Source organism: Nicotiana sylvestris, chromosome 2, assembly GCF_000393655.2.
Source record: "Nicotiana sylvestris chromosome 2, ASM39365v2, whole genome shotgun sequence".
In the NCBI taxonomy this organism is placed as follows: Eukaryota; Viridiplantae; Streptophyta; class Magnoliopsida; order Solanales; family Solanaceae; genus Nicotiana; species Nicotiana sylvestris.
Genome location: NC_091058.1, coordinates 56,097,900 through 56,107,435, shown reverse-complemented (window position 1 = coordinate 56,107,435; position 9,536 = coordinate 56,097,900).

Below are 9,536 nucleotides of genomic sequence, written 5' to 3'. Positions count from 1 at the left end.
TTCCTTGTTAGTCTAGTTGTCCTAGACTTAGGCCTTGGCATCCCCTTCTATCATACAACAGCAACAACAACAACAACAACAACAACGACCCAGTATAATCCCACAAGTGGGGTCTGGGGAGGGTAATATGTACGCAAACCTTACCCCTACCCCGAAGGGTATAGAGGTATCCCCTTCTATCATATTTACTTCTATTTTTATCTATTTTTGAGATAGACCTATATTTTCCTATTCAGACCACTATTTGTAGTATTCGTAGGTAGTCCGTGATATTGTGACACCAGTTCTGGGTGGAGTTGTATTATGGATTTCGTATTAGTGTTCAGTCAGACTGTTAAATTTCGTTCTTCCGCATTTTATTCCTCTATTTATGTTATGTTACCTTGTAAATTTCTAAAAGTAAAAGGGTAAACAAATCAGTAACGTTGGTTTTCCTAGCAGGTTCAATGTTAAGCACCATCACGGTCCCGGCGGTGGGAAATTTGGGTCGTGACAAAATGCGAATCTCAATCACGAAGACAAGCCAAAATATTATAATTCTACTAATGTATGTGCCAAGACCTAGTGTCACAAGTGTGTGGACAATCTAGTAGAATATACAAAACCATACTATCTTACTGTCTGGAAAAGAAATAGATGGAACATAAAGACAAAAGAGAGACTCCAGCTGCTGCAGATCGGCTGGGAAGGGCAGTTTGCCGGAAAGTCTCGAGCTGAGATGACCACTCTATGCGCCAGACTGATGGCCAGATGCACCTGCCTCAAAGCCTGTACAATCAAGTACAGAAGTGTAGCATGGGTACATAAAAATATGTACCCAGTGTGAGCACGTGATTTTTGTTTTACGCGACAATCACTCCAAATGAAACAAAATAATAGCAATTGGTCTTGCTGTACATTTTCTGGATTTTTACGTGGCATTTTTGCTAGTTATTTGTGATTTTGCCCGTGGTTATTTTATTCAAACAAAAAAAAATATATGTATATATGTCGTGTGAACCGTAATCCGTTTATTAAAAGAAAAATAAAATGTGTGCATCCTTCATTGTATTTTGTCATTAAGTGTTTAGTATAATTAAATGTTAATTGTGTGATAATTGTTGTTCAATGTTTTATATGGTATTATTTGGCAAATTAATTTAAGAAATTAAAAAGAAAAAAAAGGAAGAAAGAGTTTCAGACTTGGGCCAGTCCAATTTTTAAACAAACAAGCCCAAACAACCCAACCCAACACCCCATATCTACCCGGTCCAGACCAGCTGACCTCAGGGGGGGTCCAAATGACGCCGTATTGATCTGGTCTGATCTGGGCCGTTGATCTCAGATTGATCAACGGCCAGGATCACATTCCCCATACCCACGAACAAACCCGACCCGTTCAACCCCGGATTGACCCCAACCCTTTGCACTTGAAACGACACCGTTTCCCATTAGCTGAAGGATCCTGGCCCTTCATCTTGTCTCATCCGACGGCCAGGATCTATTTACCCACTAACTATATAAGCCTACCATCATACCTCACGCCCCATCCGAACACCCCCTACCTTCCATCGTCCTCACCACAGACCCCTTGAAACCCAGCCGCCCCCTTTCCCTTCACCATTAATCCCAGCGGCATGGACGCTGGTGACCCCCTCCTTGACACCATAGATCCGCCTCGTTACCCTGAGCATAGATCCATTATCCTTTTCCCTCGAATCAGATCCTAGCTGCTCGAATCTTCATTTGAAGACTCGAGCAGAACCTCAACTTACACCGATGTACCCCAGTTTCATACCAGATAGTCCCCGGACCTCCCTCGTGACCAAACCATGTTTGGTTTGGTCCGAATCTAACCATGGGAACCCAGATCCCAAATCTACCACCTAGGTTTCCTCGTGACTAACTTATGTCTGTTTGAGCCAAGTGATTAGGGTCTAATGGACCTTAATCGAAGTGTTTCTCATTTGAGAAGCACTTCGATTAAAGTCCGTTCAACTCCAAGAAAGGTCTATTTGAGTCCGAGCTAAGGCTTTCTGATTTTTCGAGGGTTTAAGGTAAGATTCATTTTTCTTTTTCTTTATTCAGTTCATGCGTTGATTAAAGGTCTGTTCGTTGGCCAAATTTTTTGTTTAAATTGTGTTTTGAGCTGTTGTTGTCCACCTTGCTCGGACCTCTGTATATGGTCAAGTTCTTTTTTTTTATTCACTGATGATGTGTGTGTTTTGTAAACTGCATATTCGGTTTGAATTTGTAATTGGTCATTCAATTAGTTCCAAAGGTCATTTCTGTATTGACATTGCAATCTGAACCCCTTGTTGATACTGTTTGGATTTCTGATCTTTGGCTACGATTGTACTTGTTATGATTAGTATAGTCGAGTCGACATATGTCGTCAATTAATTTCAGTAGTTCGAATGTTAACAATTGAATCTGTTGCCTGCTGCAACCTTGTTTGAATCAAAGTAAGAATCAAGTATAACTACTTATAGTTGTTGTATTTGAATCTGAAAATAAAAGGGTTAGATTGTTAGCTGCAATCTGAATTGGAGGGCATGTGCACTTGTGCACAACATGTGCATAAAGGCCCTTTTGGGATTAAAATAGTTTGATAGCATATGCTGTCAGATTATATTCCTGCTGCCCATGTCTGCTTTTAGTTAATAAAATGGGAAAGGGGACTGTCAGGGAATGTCATGGGAGGGGTTTTATTTTAAGTAATTGAGTGGAAAGAAAACAGATCACATGGGAGGGTTTCTGATTGGTCTAACAAGCTATTAAAGGGCTGATGTTAGGCTTATAAAAGAGGGGAATTTCGATTAGAAAAGAGGAGGAAGACAGACAGATTTTTGGAGACTAAAAATTGACTGGATTTTGAAAAGAAAAGAGATAGTGAGAGACAGAGAGGCATATACAGACACATAAACAAGAGAGAAAAACATACAAAAATCAGAAACTGTTTCTTCCTACTTTTGTTTGGGTTTCATTTGTTCAACCTGTTCAATCAATCCTGATTACTTCCAAGTCTCGACTAAGTCTATTGCTTGGGTAGCATTGTTTGTTCTCCTGGACTTGGTTTTGGTCTTGAAGCATTGTGTCTACTGCACTGGATGTTGCTGTTGTGTTGTTACTGCTCGTTCTATCAGCTATAGTTGCACTTTGTTCTGGGATTTGTCCTGTTGTTGTCTGCTGTTACTGCTGCTGCATTTGTTGCCATTGTTACTCTGCTGACTTCCCTTCTTCTTCAATTGTAAACACTTCCAGGTACACAACTTCTGAAACCATGTGTTGTTGAAAGTTTGAAGTTTGAAGCAGAAATAAAGAAATGAACGTCTGTTTACTTTACAATACTTGTGTTCAAAATAGGTTGAATGGTAGTTTGGCCTGTATTTGTTTAAGTTAGTTCCAACTGCAATTGCTCTGTATGAATTATACACATCCTGATTGACATATCAGATAATATTGTTTGTTAGATCAGACGTATTTTCAATGTGTATAACCATTAGGTTTCGATTTAGTTATGACAGTATAACATAGAATCATGGCAAGCATCTGTATGTATTTTTGTCTAGACCTCTGAACTGTCAAATCTGTTATATTTGGTTCCATTTGGTTTCAAGATAAATGTACCCCAAGCTAATTCTCATGTGGTGTTACGTTAACAGGGTGGCCATGTATGCCGACCCTCTTGTTAGATTACTTGTTCCTATATAGGTTCGATATGGATTTCGATATAGATTCACCGCTTCGAAATAATGCTACGACTTTTTGAGTTCAATTAATAGTAGTTTTCCTAATAAACAGCTGATTTCATTTATCAAGCCCAAATGAGCTAGTTTTAAAATTCAAACTTGAAGGTCGTTTAATGTAAATTTAGTGTACGTTATTAGTTTGCTTGCAATCTCCCTTAGCAAATTAACAAAGCTTATTCACTCCTTGAAGACAAGGCATGAGGTAATTCTCACCTCATAAACAACCACTTAGGTAATCAAACAAAATTCGGATTCGTCAAGCATAGTAGAGATTTAGTATGTAGTTGCTTAAACAAGTAAGTTTGGTATCTTTCTCTTTTATTTTTTAGAGACAAATGTAATAGAAATGTAGTCGCTTTAGGATATCCTTTTTAAAGGTAATGGGACAAGCCTCGTCAAATAAAGACACACATCGCGGGGCCCTCAACAATTGATCATAATAAATACATAAGTTTTGGGACGGACTGTCTAGAAAAGTTCACTCCTTCCCCAAAGATAATAACGCGTTAGGCTCTTTAGGCGCGGCTTAATTAAATTACATTCTTAAACTCGGGTGCACATTGATGTGACCCGAATCCAAATCTCAACGGAGTCGAAATGTATTAATAACTACGGGTGCATTGATTGTGACGTGGTTCGAGATGCATTTTCACAACGTTGCAATTCTATAAAAATAAATGATAATAAAAGCGGTTTAAACTTAATAAAAGCACGTAAGTCATAACATGTATTTAAATCAGATATTTAGCCATTATAACAATTTAAGCGACCGTGCTAGAACCACGGGATTCGAGGGTGCCTAACACCTTCCCTCGGGTCAACAAAATTCCTTACTTAGAATTTCTGGTTCGCAGACTTCATTTGGAAAAGTCGAAAATTTCCTCGATTTGGGATTCAAGATAAACCGGTGACTTGGGACACCAAAAACCAAACCTTTCCCAAGTGGCGACTCTGAATTAAATAAATAATCCCATTTCGAATATTGTCACTTAAATTGGAAAAACTCCCCTCGCGCATTTAACCCTTCGGGGCCGGGCGCGCAAAAGGGATGTGTGACAGCTCTGGCGACTCTGCTGGAGATTTTCATACCCAGAACCTCCAGTTCAGGGTTCAAGAATTCGAGCTTAGAATAATTGTTATATTCGGCTTTATTATCTGATATTTATTACATGTTTTGACAAAACGTGCTGCAATGTTTTTTTTTACTGCTTTGATATTATCTGAACTGTATATAAACTGTGCCGAAACCTTCTCTCTTCACCTCCGGGGAGAAGCTCGCTGGTCGAGGCTCCCTATTCTGTTAGTGTTAATACCCGAAATAAGAAAGAGGACGGATAAGTTACGAAGCCGGACGACCTTTTGGTTCCCGGTAAGTTGCCCCTCCTCGACTCGAGTTGTCCGCTCGGGTACACAGTCTAGAACATCTACCCAGGTTATAAACCTAGTATAACGAAACCTCATGCCGGATCCCTAGTAGGAACGCTTATCTGCATCATGTTGCATTTGACATAGGGGACTCAACACAGGGGTTGGGTCCGTCTAGGACAGACAACCTGGAATGAAAAGACCATACTGTTGTATCCCGTTCGTTTTGCGCATCTATTTGCTTCAGATCTGCATGTTGACCGATTTCCGAAAATTTTTCAAAAAAAAAAAGAAAATAGCAGGGTAGGGAGATAATTACTTATTCTTTTGAAAAAAAAAACCAATGTCCGAATAGTGTCAAAACCTCGCCGGAATTTTCTTTAAAAAAAATATAATACGTAAAAAAAAATGAAAACAAAGCTTGTCTTTTTGACTATTCCTTTTAATCACTTTCAAAATCCAAAATATATATAAATAAAAAAAAATCAAAAAAAAAAATTGTTTCGTTTGTAGTACCTCTTAAAAGATTTTCGAAATTTCAAAAAAAAAAATTTAAAATGTATAAGTATTTCCTTGGTCTCTTTTCAAAAAAAAATCATTCTTCTTTTCTTTAGAGGATTTTATTTTTTGTTTCCCCTATTTTGATCCGACCGAACTACGCCGGTTTGATTCTCACACGGCGTGAGATACGTAGGCAACTCTTATCGGGTCCAACCTCCCGTTTAATAAAAAAAAAGACTTTTTTTAAAAAAATGTGCATAATAATTTTAAAATAAAAAATAAAAAAAAAGGATATTGATTGAGTTAAAAAAAAATCTTTAAAAAAAAAGATCTAGATAATTTTAATTTTTGAGTCTAATAAAAGTTTTTTTTAATCACCCTAAATAAATGTGCAGGATGAGCACGATACAAAACGAACCTTTTTCAATGATGACCAAGATCCCTTTTGAGTTGCGATTATGGTGGAACGACTTAGGCAAGGAGGGGCAAGGCAAAGTGAGGAAATATCTGAAAAATCTCCCGGATTTACTAGACATTCAGCCTCGGGGCGATATTATCATATCATTGGTCACTTACTGGGATTCGGCGCACAATGTATTTCATTTCTCAGACTTCGAACTCACCCCGACGTTGGAAGAAATAGCGGGATACATTGGGGGTGATGAAGCTCCGTTAAGGTTCAAATACTTGATTGCACCTAGGGCCGTCACGGTACACCGGTTTCTGGATTTTCTGAAAATACCCCGAACATTTCACCATCCAGATCTTGCCAAAGGTTTCTGCAGTCTCCACCTCATGTATGCTAGATACGGTCACGAGGGCGGGTTCAATAAGCCGGATTTCAAACTGTGTAGTAAAGGCAACCGATAGAAGTGGGACGAACACAGGCTGTTAGCTTTTATGACGGCCTTCTTGGGTCTTATAGTGTTCCCAAGGAAGGACGACAACATCGATCTAAAAATAACTGGGGTCGTCAGTACTTTGCTCACCCAAGATAAAAGTACTCTAGCGCCTATGATTATGGCTGACATTTTCCGGGCTCTCACTGCTTGTCGAGCCAGGGGCGACTTTTTCGAAGGATGTAACCTACTGTTGCAAATATGGATGACCAATCATTTATGCCACCGCTCCCCGCTCTTGGGTTACGGTTCGCCCGAAAAAACTTGTATTGGAGAATTCTACACTAGAATCAAAGGTTTCAATCTACCTGAGGGCGTCACGTCATGGACCTCACTTTTCCGAACTCTCAATGCTAGCCAAATCCAGTGGACGCTCGGATGGTCGCCTATTGAGGAAATCATATACATGCCGGCAACCAGGCCCCACTTTATGTTGATGGGACTTAAAAACATCCAACCCTACACACCGTATCGGGTTTTGAGGCAACTTGGGAGATATCAAGTGGTGCCGAAAGATGAAGATCTGAGTACCCAAGTGATTGAAATCAGTCCAGACGGTCGTTTCCCCGAAGAAGAAGTTCGCCAAATCTGGAGTGAGTGCCAACATCTGACAGCAAGCACTTGTGTGATGGATATAGCAAAAGGGGAAGTTGCCCCAGGGTATCACGCTTGGTTTAGAGGCGACCTGTCTTGCAAAAGACCAGCTAAGAGACCGCATCTCAAAGATTTTGTAGAATCGTCCCAAGGGCAATGGAACTGGTTAGCAAAAGAAAAGGGGTATCAGGCAGAGATCGGTAATTTGAAGCTACAAATTGACAGTCTGAAATTCGATAACAGCATGCAAATCGCGGCGGCTCGAAGCGAAAAGAATAAATTGGCCCAAGAGAATGAAGAACTTAAGGCCCAAATACAAAAATTGAGATTGTCTCTTGATGAACAGCCCAGAAGTCGATCAGACCAACAGTTGATTAAGGGTTTAAAAAGAGAAGTCGCGGAATGGCGAGATGGTTTAGAAGAATCGAGAAAGGTTATGGCAAAGCTCAAGGCACAGTGGAGAATAAGAGTAGTGATGCATAGTCGATACTTGAGCCAATTGAAACGCGACCACGAGAAAATTGTTGCCAAAATAAAGAGAGAGATGGCTACACTTGAGATCAAGACAGCTAATCAGGCCAAGGATTTCCAAATTGAGAGCAGATACTGTTACGACATGTTAAGCCAGATGAAGTTAGAAGTACGGCGACTGAAGAATCAGCATATACAGGATGCTCAGGTATTCAAGATGTGTAGCGATCAGATAAAACGCCTACTCATAGAGAAGAAGCAAACCAGAGATAGGATCAAGGCCATTGCCCATGTCATCACCAGGCGATGTCTACAATGTGAGAACATGACTAGCGTTACCGTCCTCTCGGCAGTAATGGGTTATGTCAAACAGACCATGCATGAGCTGGAGCAACTTGAGAGGGATCTCACACCTAGGACCGCGGCGAGGCCGAATGATGCCCCGCGGGCACCAATTTTCAAAACCATAATGTACTCATAAGTCGAGTCTGTATCTTAGCATTTGCTGCCTGTTTTTCCCATCAGTTTGTTTTAGTCTATGTTGAGTCTAGGTTTATTTTCAAAGTTTGCTCTTTCTTTTGCAAAATGTAGTTTGTAATAGATAGTTTCAACAATAAAAAGTGTGTTTCTTTTACGCTCATTTGTGTTTTTGAACTACGTAATGATCTGATTCACGTGGCATCGTGATACGTAGGCAATCCTCATCGGATCCGGTAGCGGTTTAACCAAAGAGAAAAATTGAAAAAAAAAGGGAAAAGTAATAAAAGGCCTAAAAGAATGCTGGAATGACACGTGCTTTCGTCGTAAACATGTAGGAATCCATTTAACTGTATAGGTGCATCATACCCCAATGTGAGATTGCCTATCTGTTATTTAATTCGAATTAACCGTTCGTTTGTCATTGAGTTCCTTCCAGGTTTTTGGAAAAAGTGGTTGGTTTGGTGAAAGTCTGGCCTCGCACCCGTATTTCACGAGATCGAAGGGGAGTGTTCAATTAGCTATTGTTAAGACAAGAGGCAGTGCTCACACTTACTTCACAAGGTCAAAAGGAAGTGTAGAAATGTCTTCAGAGATTCCGTTGCCAACAATTCCTGTTTCCGAGGAAAGTTCTATCTCGGCTTTTCTCGCACCCGAGTCCGCAACTGCGGAGGAAAATAAGATCCTACGGCTCCGCATGTTGGAAATGCTGGACGACTAGAATAATGGGAAAGAGCCACCAAGCGTCGTCCCTGGATTCCCTGAGTTATTCTCCAGGACAAGCGGGACTTCTAATGTTCCCATAAGTTATCCTGCTACCCCGTTCAGGTACCCGGCTACTTCAGCCTTCTCTGCTGGATCGCCCTCTGAGTCTCACCCCCGTATGTCAGCAACTGATGCAAACACGAACATCTTTACTGCACCACCCTGCCCGATTACGGCTCAACCTACTACGTACAAGCCAGGTTTTGACTCATCCTCCTTTACATTCCAGGCACCCTCTTTCTCAATGGAGCTAACTCGGTTCGTTACCAGCACTCATCCTTCACAGCCTCAGTGCGAGCTTGCACCTGGACAGGATCAGAACCCCAGAATTGCGGAACAAAATGAGATGGCCAAAAGAATGAGAAGCCTTGAACAGAGTTTGAAGAACATGCAAGGTTTGAGCGGACAGAAAAGCGTCTCTTACACCGATCTATGCATGTTCCCTCACGTGCACCTGCCAGCGGGTTTCAAGACCCCAAAGTTTGAGAAATACGATGGACACGGTGACCCCGTTGCACATCTTAAGAAATATTGCAACCAACTATGGGGAGCCGGCGGGAAAGAGGAACTGCTAATGGCATATTTTGGGGAAAGTCTAGTAGGGATAGCCTCGGAATGGTATATGGACCAGGAAATGTCCCGATGGCATATATGGGATGATCTTGCCAGAGATTTTGTGAAACAATTCCAGTATAACATCGACATTGCACCAGACCGAAATTCTCTGTCGAAT